Genomic DNA, 13056 nt, shown 5'->3' with positions numbered 1-13056 from the left:
GGTTAGACACAGGATCATACAAGTATACCATGTTTCTGGCCTCCAACCTCTACAGTCACCAGGAAGTGACGAAGCCTACACACTGACCTGATTTTGATGGATTGAGGATTCACCATCTGAGAGCACTGCCTGCTGGTTACATCAGAAGCTGCAGCATGTGGGACAAAAGACAATGCGGGCAGCTGCTGAAGCATGAGGGCTGCCCATACAGCTATCTGACATTGCCCTGGCATGCTGAGACTGTGATGCTTGCTTCAGAACGAAACTGAGTCTGTTGTCCAAAACAACAGCCCATCTTGCTAGAGTACACCATCATATCTGGTGATGGCAGGTTGATTACACTGAGCCCATCCCTCATCCTTGGGGGGCAAGATACACTCTGACCTGCACTGACACAGCAAGTGAGCTAATGCAGACCTTCCCAATGCCAAGAGCAAACCAGACACACCATCAAGGCATTCACCAAGTTGATGGATGTCTATGGGACACCTCAAGCCATTGAGGGTGACCAAGTAACTCATTTTACTGGTGTGATAATACAATGCTGGGCAGAAGAAAATAACATTGAATGGTGATTCCAACTGCCATATAATGCAATGGGGGCAGGCATTATTGAACACTGTAACAGCATTCAGGCTGCCCTGAAGGAGTGGACAAAGAGATTCTATGAAACCCTGTGGGACTTAAATGAAAGGCCTAGAGATGGCAGACCCAGTGCCCTGAAAATGCTACAGACAACATGGACTGCCCTGCTTAAGATCCAGATTACTGGCACCTGTAGTTGAGTAAGACCCCAAACTGGCAATGAAAATCATCTTCTGCTTCCTGCCCCTGAGAACCGAATGCCCAGTACCCATAAAATAGAATGGCCTTGGAAGGTGCAATCTTGGGGGAGATTGTTGGTGGCTGGGGGATTGGTTGTCCTTCCAATAATAGATACATGGCCTGCAAACATAGTGGTCAACACTCCAGTTTTCATCACTAAGGGGATCTTAATCATGTCCCTGTGGTAACTCGGGACTTCCCCTTTGGTATCCAATACAAGTATGCAGCCTCAGATATCAGGCCAAAGGGTATGGTACAGATGGCTGGGACATGCCCCAGTGCATGCAGAAGTGTTGACCCAGGACAGGAACATAGCCTGTATCTTGCTGTGGAAGGTGGAGTTTCTCCTTCTGGTACCTCTAAAACACCTGTGCTACTGTCTGTGAGTCTCTTTGTATCCACAGGATCACCAGGAAGAGCAACATGATAACAAGATTCTCCAGTGTGACTGTAAGATCAGTGTGACACCCAATGATGGAATATATGGGACTGCCAGAATGCAAGCTGAACCTTTCCTGATCCAAGCTACTGTATGCCTTCAGTAATATCATCGAGCACTGGCCCATGAAAGAACACAACTTTCAACCATGAACCAGCCATCGATAATCTTACATTATGTCAACCTGCATCGTGATGGGCAATTGTATAAGTGTCGCAGTGTGTTGAACCCCTGCATTAGGAAAGACTCGCCCTTCAACCAGCCCCATCATTAGGTCATGCTATGAAGGGGTGGAGTGTATGGGATCTCTTGAGTCACAGCCTGAACCACTGACTGAGCACCTGGGGGAAGGTCCTGATCTGTCCTGAGAGCACAGGTGAAGGCTCAGTATATGCTAGTTGCATATATACTGTACATATACTGTGTGTACTATATGCATGTGTAGTAGTTAAGGGGGATTGAAGTTGAACGGCTCACGGGAGTGGGAGGGGTAAGGTGATTTCTAGGTTGAAGAGGAGAAATAGAATGGCTACTGAGGAAGAATCAGATCAAGAACAGGAGTCAGGCCGATCCTATGAGGTCAAATCTGCATTCTTATTAGTGGTAGTCTTTCTGAATCTGGGGTTATTGAGGCAAGTCAGAAGTTTAGAATGGTTAGTGCAGTGCTTAGAGCAAAGGGGAGGGATATTGAGAATGTGGGTGCGTTCATTGCTCTTCTCTGAGTTAGTAGCAGATTTTAAAGATGAGAAGTCAGCTGTAGTTAGTTTACTAGAAAAGGAAGATCCTTATCAGTATATTGATATGTAAAGGAAAAGTTGAATGACATTGACAAAGTGTCAATATCAGTCTAATGCTTCAAATGCAAAGCAGAGTCCAATGCAAAGTGGAATTTGATTAGTTGTAAAAGACAGACCATAAGGAAGGATGATCCAATGATTATTAGTCTGTGAAATCCTGTGGTGACAAAGCAAGTGGAGCCCTGAATGTTGTCAGTGCCTGAAAATGAGGCTTCATGGTATTTTATCACTTGGAGAGCTGCGAAGTAAAATCCAAGGAGGAGGGTTAGGGTTTAATGCATGGATAGCTTGTTTTTGGTTGCCTTTCATGATAATATGGCAGGCTCACATTATGGTAACACTCAAGGCTAGGCGGACTGCTGTATTTAGGAGTGGTACTTCTAGGGGGTTTAGGGGTTCAATTCCTGTTGGGAGTCATCATCCTCTGAGTTCCAGTCTTGGAACTAGGCTGGATCAAAAGAAGGCTCAAAAGAATCCTAGGAAGAAGTCATCCGCTGATGTGATACAGAGGATTATTCCATACAGTAAGCCTTTTTGGATGGTTTGAGTAAGGTAACCTTGAAAGGAGCCCTCTCAGACTATGTCCCACCATCATTGGAGCGTAACTAGGAGCATGAAGAGGAGGCCTATTCTTAGTAGGACAGTTAAGTTGTAGTGGAATCATATGATTAGGCTGTGGCCGTGCTGAACATGGGTCAACTGTGTGGTAGGAGTATGCCTGGTATGCCGTTAACTGTTTTCTTGGAAGTACAGGCTGTCTCGCTCCAATTTATAGGAGGGAGAGGAGGTTCTTTGAAATATGTATACCCAGCATGAGATTAAGAAACAACGGTTCAAATGTTGGTCTGGCCAGTTTATTACAAAATCTTAACCAGGGAGACGGGAGAAAGGAGAGGACGGATGCTATTACAAGTTAGGGTAAAGGGGGAGGGAAGGAAGGCGATAGCAAAGCATAGGAAAGAAGCAAGAATCGTTTAAAGCGGGGATAAGTTGCCACCAAGATCCAGTAGCAATCCGTTGCATGCTATTTCGATGGTCCGAGGCTGAATGGCAGGGGCAGCGAGGCCGGTCTTGGGCAACGAGAGGGTGCAGGTACTGGGTGGGTCCAGGAAGAAGCCGCAGAGTAAGTCTGGAAGGAAGCAGCAGGTCTCAGGTAGCAGGCCCAGGGAAGTCTGTCAGCATGCAGTCTGTAGTAAGGGATCTGATGGCAGACACCTTGAGTCCGTCAGCACGCAGACCTTTCGTAGTGAGGGATCTGATGGCAGACACTTATCCTCATGGTTGTTGCACCCTCTTTTATCCTCCTTTTTTTTCCTGCCTACGTGACATCCCTGGGTGCTTGAGCAAGAGTCATGTGCGTACCTCCTGAGATGGCCATCTTCCTGGAGATAAGTCCACACAAAAGACCGTTTCCCGGCCATTATCAGCAGCTTAGCAGCTTATCCCTCTCTCGTTGCCCCTGGCCTTGTCTATCTGTGCTCCTTAAAGGATTTCACAACCCTTAGCCAGGACCTGTCCATCAGTGTCCTCCAGACAGAAGATTTCTCTACCTTTTCCCAGGACTTGCCTGGACTTGTTCCTCAGCAAACTTTGAGTCAATCATATAAAAGAATAATCTCTTACAGTCAGGTAGTAATAAAAGCGGTTCAATTTAGTCATCTGGGGACCGCATCCATTTTTACCTCAAGAGCAGGTATGCTCTTGTAGGCCTCCTTAGCAGTCAAGTCAAGTTCACTGCTTAGAACGGGGATGTACTTGTAGTATTGAACCTGCTTCTCTAGTTCTTTCATACTAGAGGAGGTATGTTCATAGATAGAAATGGTCCTGGATTGCTGCAGGCTGAACTCAAATCATGTAGCCATCCAGAGATTGCATCTGTTTTTACCCTAAGAGTGGGTACAGCTCGGGAGCGGATCAATTTGTCAGCCATTACTCAAATGGGAACTGCAGTGAGGTGATCAACTTCTAGCAGTCAGAAGTAGCCTTGGGGGAGGTTGCTTGTTGGAATCATCTAGTAGTCAAATGAAATGTCTTTAATGTCTGCGCACTTTTAAGTTCAATACCTTTGATGTCCAGTGGCTTTTAGGGTGAGGTCGGGTTTGTCAACTTCCTCTATTACATAGAGGATTTGTAGGGAAGGGAGGGCAAATAGGACTAGGACAAGAGCAGGTAGGATAGTTCAGATTAGTTTGACTGGGCACTGATGGTATTTGATGATAGATTTTTTTGTATTAGTATGAGGGCTAGAAGATATGGTACTAAGTTACAGATTGCTAGCACTACTCTCAGGGCATAGTTACAGAATTCAGTGAGTTCTTCTATGATGAGGGGCAAGGCATCTTGAAGTCCTAGATGGGAGTGGTTTACCACATGAGATGTGCAGGGTTTGAACCTGTGATTTAGTCTGGATACAGCTATGTAATGGATTTGCTTACGTCTTGTCAGAAAGAAGCGTTAAGTGGTTTGATGCAGTCAGCTCAAAACCAGCGTGTGAGGGTTCAATTCCTTCCTTTCTCATACTCAGATTGAGGCTGGTTTTTCAAAGGCACAGTATGGGGGTAGGTGACCACAGATTCATTTGATCTTGCTGGCAGATAGTTCCAGTTGTGATAATTCTTGCTTTGCCAAGAAAGTTTTTTCAGACAATAAATATTAGCATGATTATAGCCGTTATTGAGGTTAAGGAGCCCATGGAGGATAGTGGGTTTCATAGTGCATAGGCATCTGGGTAGTCCAAGTATTGTTGGGGCATGCTGGCTTAACCTAAGAGGTGCTGGGGGAAGAAGGTTAGGCTGCAAATATTACTCAGAAGCATGCTTTAGTTCATGAGGGGCGGAGGCCTGCAAAGAGGGGGAATTGGTGGGTAAATCCTGCTAGAATTGCAAACGCTGCCCCCATTGAGAGTACATAGCAGAAGCGGGCAACTACATAGTAGTACTACATGTGGAAGGCAACATTTAGGAATGAGCTGATGAGGATGATTCTTGTTAGTCCTCCAATGGTGAATAGAAAAATGAATCCTAGGGCTCATAGTGCAGGGAAGTCTCATTAGATTGTTCCTCGATGCAGGGTGACTAGTCAGCTCAAGACTTCAATGCTGGTTGGGATAACGATTATAGTAGCTGATGTGAAGTAAGCTCAGGCATCTACATTTATTCTGACTGAATATGTGGTGAGCTCATACAATGAAGCCTAGGCATCCAATGGATAGTATTGCTCATACCATTGCTACATATTCAAATGTTTTTTTGTTGTTGTTGTTGTTTTTGTTGTTTGTGTTTTTTTTTTTTTCCCTCAGGAGTATACTACTATGTGGGAGATGATTCTGAAGCCTGGAAGGACAAGGATGTAGACTTCAGGGTGGCCAAAGAATCAGAAGAGGTGTTGGTACAGGATGAGGTCTCCTGGGTCAAAGAACATTGCATTAAGTTTTCAGTTGGTAAACGGTATCGTGATATCCATGGTGAGGACTGGTAGGGAGAGGAATAGTAAAATGACAGTGATGAGGATGAATCACATGAATGGGGGTGTTTGGTATTGTGATAGCACAGGGGGATTTCATGTTAATAACAATAGTGATGCAGTCCATAGCACCTAGGACAGACGACATGCCTGCCAGGTGAAGGGAAAATACAGTCAGGTCTATGGATGCACTGGAATGAGCGAGGCTAAAGGTGGATCAGCAGTTGGTCCCACACCAGCTCCAGCCTCTACATTACAGGAGGCTAGCAGGAGTAGGGTGGAAGGTGTGAGAAGTTGGAAGCTCATGTTATTTATGCAAGGGAACACTATATCTGGGGCTCCAATTACAAGCAGGACTAATTGGTTTCCAAAGCCGTTGATCATGATAGGCATAATTATGAAGATTATAATGAAGGCACAGGCTATGATGATTACACTGTAGATTTGGCTATCTCCTAAAAAGGTTTCTGGTCATCATAGTTCCATGCAGATTAGCAGGCTAAGTGCTGCTCTGACTATGTCCTCTCGTGTGCTGAAGATTAGGTAAAGAGTGCTGGCATCTTTGTAGTTGGTCAAGAACAGTCTTCGGTTGAGGAAGGTCAGAGCTAAGATGGCTGAGCATCGAAGTGTTAGGCTGGAGTCCTTTTCACAGAGGTATAATTCCTCTTCTTATCGGCCCCACAGCGAAGTTCATCAATTGGAATCAAAGGCATGCCAGGCTCCTGGAGGCAGAAGCTGAGGGGCAGCAGTGTCCAGCCGTTAAATAGAATTGTACAGGATCGAGGCCCATCTGCTTAGGTGGAGGCTTTAACTTAAAGAAAGCAGCTGGTTTGTATTCCAAAGATACAGGTTAATGTCCTGTTAGCCTTAACATGTGGCAGAAATTGTTTAACTTTTTTTTTTTTTAGGGCTTTGAAGGCTTTTGGTTGGGTAGCAGATTAATCCTCAGTTTCTAGGCTACAGTGAGAATTAAGGGAGAAAGGGGTAGTAAGGTGATTGATAGTGCAGTTAGCATGCTGTAGTAGAGTTTGAGGTTTTATTAGTGTATCATAACTTTATGTGGTCAGAGGAGTCAGTGGGGAGCTTAATGGTTCTCAATATGAGAGACCAAGGTAGAATAATAGGCCAAGGAGGAATAGTATTGTAACTATCATGGCTGTCAGGGTTATTTCCAGTAAGTTCTTGAATGAGGAGTCATTTGGGCATGAAGCCAGTTAGCAGCAGGAGGCCCACTAGAGAGGGAAGTACATGTATTAGGGTCATGTTTGGTACTGGGGTTTTTGTTTGTGAGGTAATTATTGTTGACAGCTTTAGGACTTAGATTTGGTTTAGGGATGGGAATAAGGCTGTTGATATTACAATGTAAACGGAGAAGGTAAGGAGGGTGAGTCTGGGGCTGTAGGCCATGATGATGATAATTCAGCCTAGGAGGGAGACAGATGAGAAGGCTAGGTTTTTTTTTCCACATTTGTATTTAGTTTAAGTGTATTTTACCTCTGACTATTGTCAAGCTGACAGCTAGGGAGTTGAGCAGGGTAGGATTAAGGGATCATGATGTCCGTAGGAGCAGGGTGATCAGGGAAAGTTTTCTTAGGGTTGAGAGTAACAAGGCAGTGATCAGAGAGGATCCTTGAAGTTATTCTGGGAATTAAAATTGGAATGGAAGTAGTCCCAATTTGATCACAATTGCTATTTTTTGGTACAAGGCACAATATGGAGTGATTTAGCTGCACAATATCTTGCTGACTGGTAGATCTGGCGTTAGTGATGTTAGAGAAGAGGATTAGGGCTGATGCGGTAGATTGGGGGAGGAAGTATTTGATAGCGACTTTGATTGCTCAGGGGTAGTGTGACTCAGAGATGAGGGGAACAAAATCTAGGGTGTCAGTTTCTAAGTTGGTCTGGGCTATTGTTCAACAGTTGCTGGAGATCATGATGCTGGTTCTTATGATTAGGCTAAAGGTTGCTATTAGTTTTGGGGCTGGGGGGGGGGAGAGGTGGAGGCAGTGTTAGCAGGGGAAGGAATTGAACAATTGTTTTTGGTGCATGGGCCTAATAGGCCCATTGGCTGATCCTACTAGAAAATAACATAGATGGAGTATGGAGATTTTTGACCTCCGTATGTGTAGGTTCAATTCTGACTTCTCTAAACTTAAGGAAGTGAGAAGTCTGTTTGCTTTACCATAGTAATCCTTGTATTCTGGCCCATTTCCTTACCTGGGGGGTTGGCCAGCACAGCCAATCAGTATGCCAGTGCACTGAAGGCGTAGGACTAGTGTCAGCAGTAGGAAGTTTTTTTCATAGGAGTTGCGTTAATTGGTCATAGCAGAGTTGTGGCTACGAGCCTTGGATCCATAGGAACGTGGATGAGAGAAGTACTTTTGCAGCTAGTGTAATTGAGAATAGTCTAGGCAGGAGGTTTAGAGAGATTGGGTTTAGGAACAAGATGGCAGTTAGTGTGTTCACAAGTATGACATTGGTGTACTCTGCTGGGAAAAACAGGGCAAATGGCTCTGCAGCATATTCAACATGGAATCTCAAGACACGTTCAGATTCTCCTTCTATGAAGTTGAATGGGGCGTGAATGGTTTTGGAAAGGCTAGAGATGCATCATGTTATTCCAAGGGGCCACAAGGAAAATGTGAGATAAATAGGCTTTCAAGCAGGGACTAGGGTGCTTTACAGTGTAATTGCAGCTTAGTGTGACTGCAGATAGTGGGACAATGGCTAGAGTGACTTCCTTTGAGATCATTTGGGTGACAGCTGATAGCACACTGATTAAGGTGTATTTTGAGTTTGAAGCTTATCCAGATCAGAGAAGTAGATGGTTAAGCTCAATCTAGCTAGAAGGAATAGTAGCTCTAGGTTTAAGCCAGAAAGGGGGAACTGTGGCAGAAGGGGAATTCAAATGGTGAGGGCTCAAAGTAAGGTTAAGATGGGTTATAATGAAGAGGAAGGGGGAGGAGGTGGCAGACAGGTGGATAGGTTCTTTTAACAAATAGTTTGACTCCATCTGCCATGGTTTGGAGTAGACCTGCAAGTAGTTAACACTTGTAGAATGAAAAATTGTTAGGCCATAGCAATTAGGATGAGGAGTATATATGATAGTGATATAATTAAGTGGCTTATCAGAGTAGGATATCTCCTATTTGGGGCAGCAAGGGAGAGGATTTGAACCTCTGGGTAAAGGGCTTAAGCTTTTTGCATTTGCTGAGCTCCACTGTGCTAGCCAGTCAGTCCCTTTCTAGGAGTTTATAGTGGGGATGTAGGGCTTCTTAACAGTTGAATTGGAGTCATTGCTTAGAAGGGGGTTGCACTCATAGTATTGACCCCACTTTTGTGTTCCTTTCATAGTAGGAGCAGTGTGTTAATAGATAGAAATGGTCCTGGATCACTCTGGTCTAGATTCAGATCATGTAGGACTGTTAATCATGGAATGAATAGCAGCTGCACTGTTAGATTGTCCCAATCCAATATCGAGGTCATAAACCTCCTAATTATCTGCAGAAGACGGTGAAGACCTCATTTAGGCATTCATACAAGTCTCAGTTTACGAGACAATGAAGGAAGAGAGGGAGAAAAGTCTCCCATGACATCCTGATAATGAAGCTGAGAAAGTATGTGATAGATGAGTGGCTGACACACTGGAAGGCTGTGCTGCTGTTCAGCAAGACCTGAGCAGGCTGGAGAGATGGGCAGCAATAAACCAGATAAAGTTTAATAAAAGCAACTGTAGAGTCCTGCACCTGGCAAGTATCAGTACAGGTTGGGGGATGACCTGCTGGAGAGGGTCTCTGTGGAGAAGGACTTGGGATTCCTGGTGGGTGATGGGTTGGTGTGGCGGTGAAGAATGAGACACAGTAATACACTCAATATGAATGCTACTGATGTCCACTTTATTGTGTTCTGTTTTCTTCTTTTATACTGTTCCATTAATTGCTGACAAATGGTTCTATGATTAATTAGCTTACTTGTTAGTAAATATCAGTTATATAAAAGCCACCTGGCGTTATTTACAAAGATTTAACAGCGCCCCACATCCTGCTGGCATGTCTTCCTGTTCTGCATTATCACAACCTATATTTCAAAGCAGGACAAGCGGTTCTTCCTCCATCCTAATTTCATAACAAACTCCCTTCCAGCTACCAGCTGTGTTCTTCCAGAGTCTAGGTCAAGGAACAGGATTTTCCATCTCATTTTAGGGCTGCAAACCCCACAGGTTGGCCATGAGCCAGCAGTGTGCCCTGGTGGCTGAAAAGGCCAATGGGACCCTGGGGTGCCTTACAAGGAGTGTGGCTGGCAGGTTGAGGGAAATGATCCTCCTCCTCTACTCTGCCCTTGTCAGGACTTACTTAGAGTACTGTATCCAGTTCTGGGCTCCCTGGTACAAAGACTAGGATCTTCCGGAGAGAGTCCAGCAGAGGGCCACAAAGATGACACAGGACCTGGAGCACCTCCCCTGTGAGGAGAGGCTGAGTGGAATGCATCTGTTCAGCCTTGACAAAAGACTCTGAGAGGATCTTATTAAGATATTTACAAACATTACGTATGGGAGTCAAAGAGACATGGCCAACCTCTTTTCAGTGGTCTGTGGGGATGGGACAAGGGGAAATGGCCATAAACTTGAGCATAGAAAGTTCCGCACCAATATATAAAGGAACTTCTTCACAGTGAGGATAACACAGCATTAGAACAGCCTGCCTGGGAAGGTTGTGGATTCTCCTTCCCTGGAGATATTCAAGACCTATCTGGATGCCTACCTGTGTAGCCTACTGTAGGGGGCCTGCTTTGCAGGGTGGTCAGACTTGATGACCTCTGGAGGTCGCTTCCAAGCCCTATGATTCTGTGATGTCCCAGCCATCTGTACCACACCCTTTAGCCTGATATCTGTAGCTGCGTAACTATATCAGGTACCGAAAGGGGGATCCTGATCTGACATAGGGACATGATTTGGGTCCCTTTAGTAATGAAGACATAAGTGCTGACCATGATGTCACTAACCCATGTGCTGATTACTGGAGGAGGTACCAAACCATCCACCTCCAGTAATCTCCCACGAGGTGGGAGTAGGCCATGCCACTTCAGTCCTACTTGCACCTTCCAGGGCCATTCTATTCTACAAGTAACAGGTTCTAGATTCTCAGGGGCAGGGAGCAGAAGGTTATTTTCATTGCCAAACTGGGGTCTTACCTGACTGAAAGTGCCTTCAATTTGGATCCTAAGAAAAGAGGCCAAAGCCATTTGGGGCATCTTTGGGGTACTGGGTGTCTTGTCCCTAGGTCTTTCTTTCAGGTCCCATGGGTTTTTGTGAGATCTCTTCATCTGCCCCTGCAGGATCTATCTTCAGAGCAGCCTTAAGGATGCCATTATAATGTTCAGTGAGGCCTGCTCCCACTGCATTATATGGCAGATGGAATTGCCATTCAATGTTGTTCTCTTCCACCCAGCATTGCACCATCATGCCTGTGAAGCATACACCCTGGTTGCTCATGATGACCTGCAGAGTCCCATATGCTGCCATTAACTTGGTTACAGCCTTGATGCTACAGGCCTGGTTTGCTTTTGGTACTAGATAGGCCTGCGTCAGTCCATTTGCCGTGTCAATGCAAGTTAATGTGTATCTGGCCCCCTCAGATCACAGGAGAGGGCCTATATAATCAACTTGCCACCTTTGGAGGGGGTTATGTCTTCTGGCAAGGTAGGCAGTCATCTCTGGCAAGGTTTTCAGTCTCATCTTTAAGGAAGGGTTGAAATCATTATGTGCCTGGGTGATATCTGACATCATTATGGGAAGTCCCTGTGCTATGTCTGCTGCCTGCATCATCTTCTGTCTGGCATGTCATGGCTTCTGGAGTAGCCAGTGGGTGATGTTCTCTGAAGGAGAGTTCTCAATCCACCATACTCAAGTCAACATTTTGACTTCATCATTTTCTGGTGACTGCCTTGCAGGGTGATGTCCAGGAATATGGTAGATGCATATGGCTCTGTGTTTGATCACATTCCATATGTCTAACCACATCTCCTTGCTCCAGATTGGTTGGGTGTGGATGGTCTGGTCCTGGGTAACCTGCCATGTGATCCAAAGAGTGAGACCTTGATATACAGCCCAGCTATCTGTGCAGATGTTCTATGTGCTGTTGCCGGGTTCCTCAGCAATAACCATCCACAGAGCTTGCAGCTCTGCCCATTGCCTGCTTTGACCATCCCCCTTTTCAAACCACGTTGTGTCAGTGGAGGGATGGTACGCTGCACTTCACTCACTGGGGTTACCTTTCCTGGACCTGTCTGTATACCAGGCATCTTCAGGAAAGGAATACTTCCCTTCCTGGATGGGACTCTTTTCTTGTAGAGTGACTGTCGTCTCTTCTGGAGCATCGTTACAGTACATCAACAGGCCAAGGGTCTTCTGGAGTTCTTCCTTAAATGGTGACAAAGATAGATGGTTCCTCTGGCTGAGGAAGGTTACCAGACATGCCACAGATAGGGCTTGGGCTACCCCTGTCTTAGGAAGGGGGCTTAGATCTTTTACCCACCCCTGAATTGGCAACATTGTTTTTACCACAATCTTAGCTGTTTGAGTAATTGGCTCTATTGCCTGCAGTGCAGAATAGGTAGTCAGCAACAATTTCTCAATCATACTGTATATCTCTTCTGCTCGGTGCAGGACCTGATATAGAAACCCAATCAGGGATCAAAGGGAACTCTGGCATTGCCGCAGGCCCTGGCCAAAGCTGTACTGAGTGACACAAATATCTGGTTTGGCTGGTAGGATCAAGTATACCTAACTTCTGGGCTTAACAGCTAGTTTTGCCTGTTGGAAAGCCTCGTGTTCCATTCTCCCCCAGTCCCCTAGCTGCCCCTTTTTTTTTGTGAGTCTATGTAATGTTATCAGTAGCTGCACTAAATGAAGTATAAAGGAATGCCAATATTCCAATAAACCAAAGAAATCCTTCAGCTGCTTCAGTACTGGAGGGAGCAGGAATGCTTGAACTTTATGTATTACTGCACTGGGTAGTACTTTGGTCTTTCCTGACCAAACTAGCCCCAGAATTCTACAGATGGGCCCAGATCCTTCACCTTCTGAGGGTTTATAGCCCATCCTTTTCCCTGCAGATAGGTGGTCAGTGAATCTGCCACCTGTCCTAATGCCTCTGGTGAGTTAGACATCAACATGAGATCATCAATATAATGATACAAGTTAGCATTATTAGATTTTCCCCAATTTGTCAGGTCATGCACCATGTTGGTGAATGCATCTACCCCTGTGGTGGGGCCTGAAAGGCCTGCTACCTGCCTCACCACATAAATGCAAACTGGTCCTGTGATTCTTCAGCAATTGGAATACAGAATAATGCATCTGCCAAGTCTAGGACACAGTGGTAGGTTTTTATTTTCCTATTCAATGAGTCCATTAGAGAGGTGATATTGGTTACAGCTCCATGAACAGGTAGCGTGACATTATTTAATTCTCTATGATCTACTGTCATTCTCCACATGCCGTCTGACTTCCACACTGGCTATACAGTGGAATTA

General features: G+C 45.2%; 1 pseudogene across 1 annotated transcript; it reads right to left on the bottom strand.

Moving 5' to 3' along the window:
* Positions 1–2903: 2903 nt before the first annotated feature.
* LOC121113221 lies at positions 2904–12765 on the bottom strand (annotated as a pseudogene). The gene is made up of 3 exons (XR_005859613.1): positions 12601–12765; positions 11794–12190; positions 2904–7504 (listed from the first exon to the last, which is right to left on the bottom strand). The product of XR_005859613.1 is annotated as an NADH-ubiquinone oxidoreductase chain 2-like (transcript).
* Between the last annotated feature and the right edge of the window lie 291 nt (positions 12766–13056).

The sequence above is a fragment of the Gallus gallus genome, chromosome 4, assembly GCF_016699485.2.
Source record: "Gallus gallus isolate bGalGal1 chromosome 4, bGalGal1.mat.broiler.GRCg7b, whole genome shotgun sequence".
Lineage (NCBI taxonomy): Eukaryota > Metazoa > Chordata > Aves > Galliformes > Phasianidae > Gallus > Gallus gallus.
This window is presented reverse-complemented; position numbering and strand designations above follow the sequence as displayed.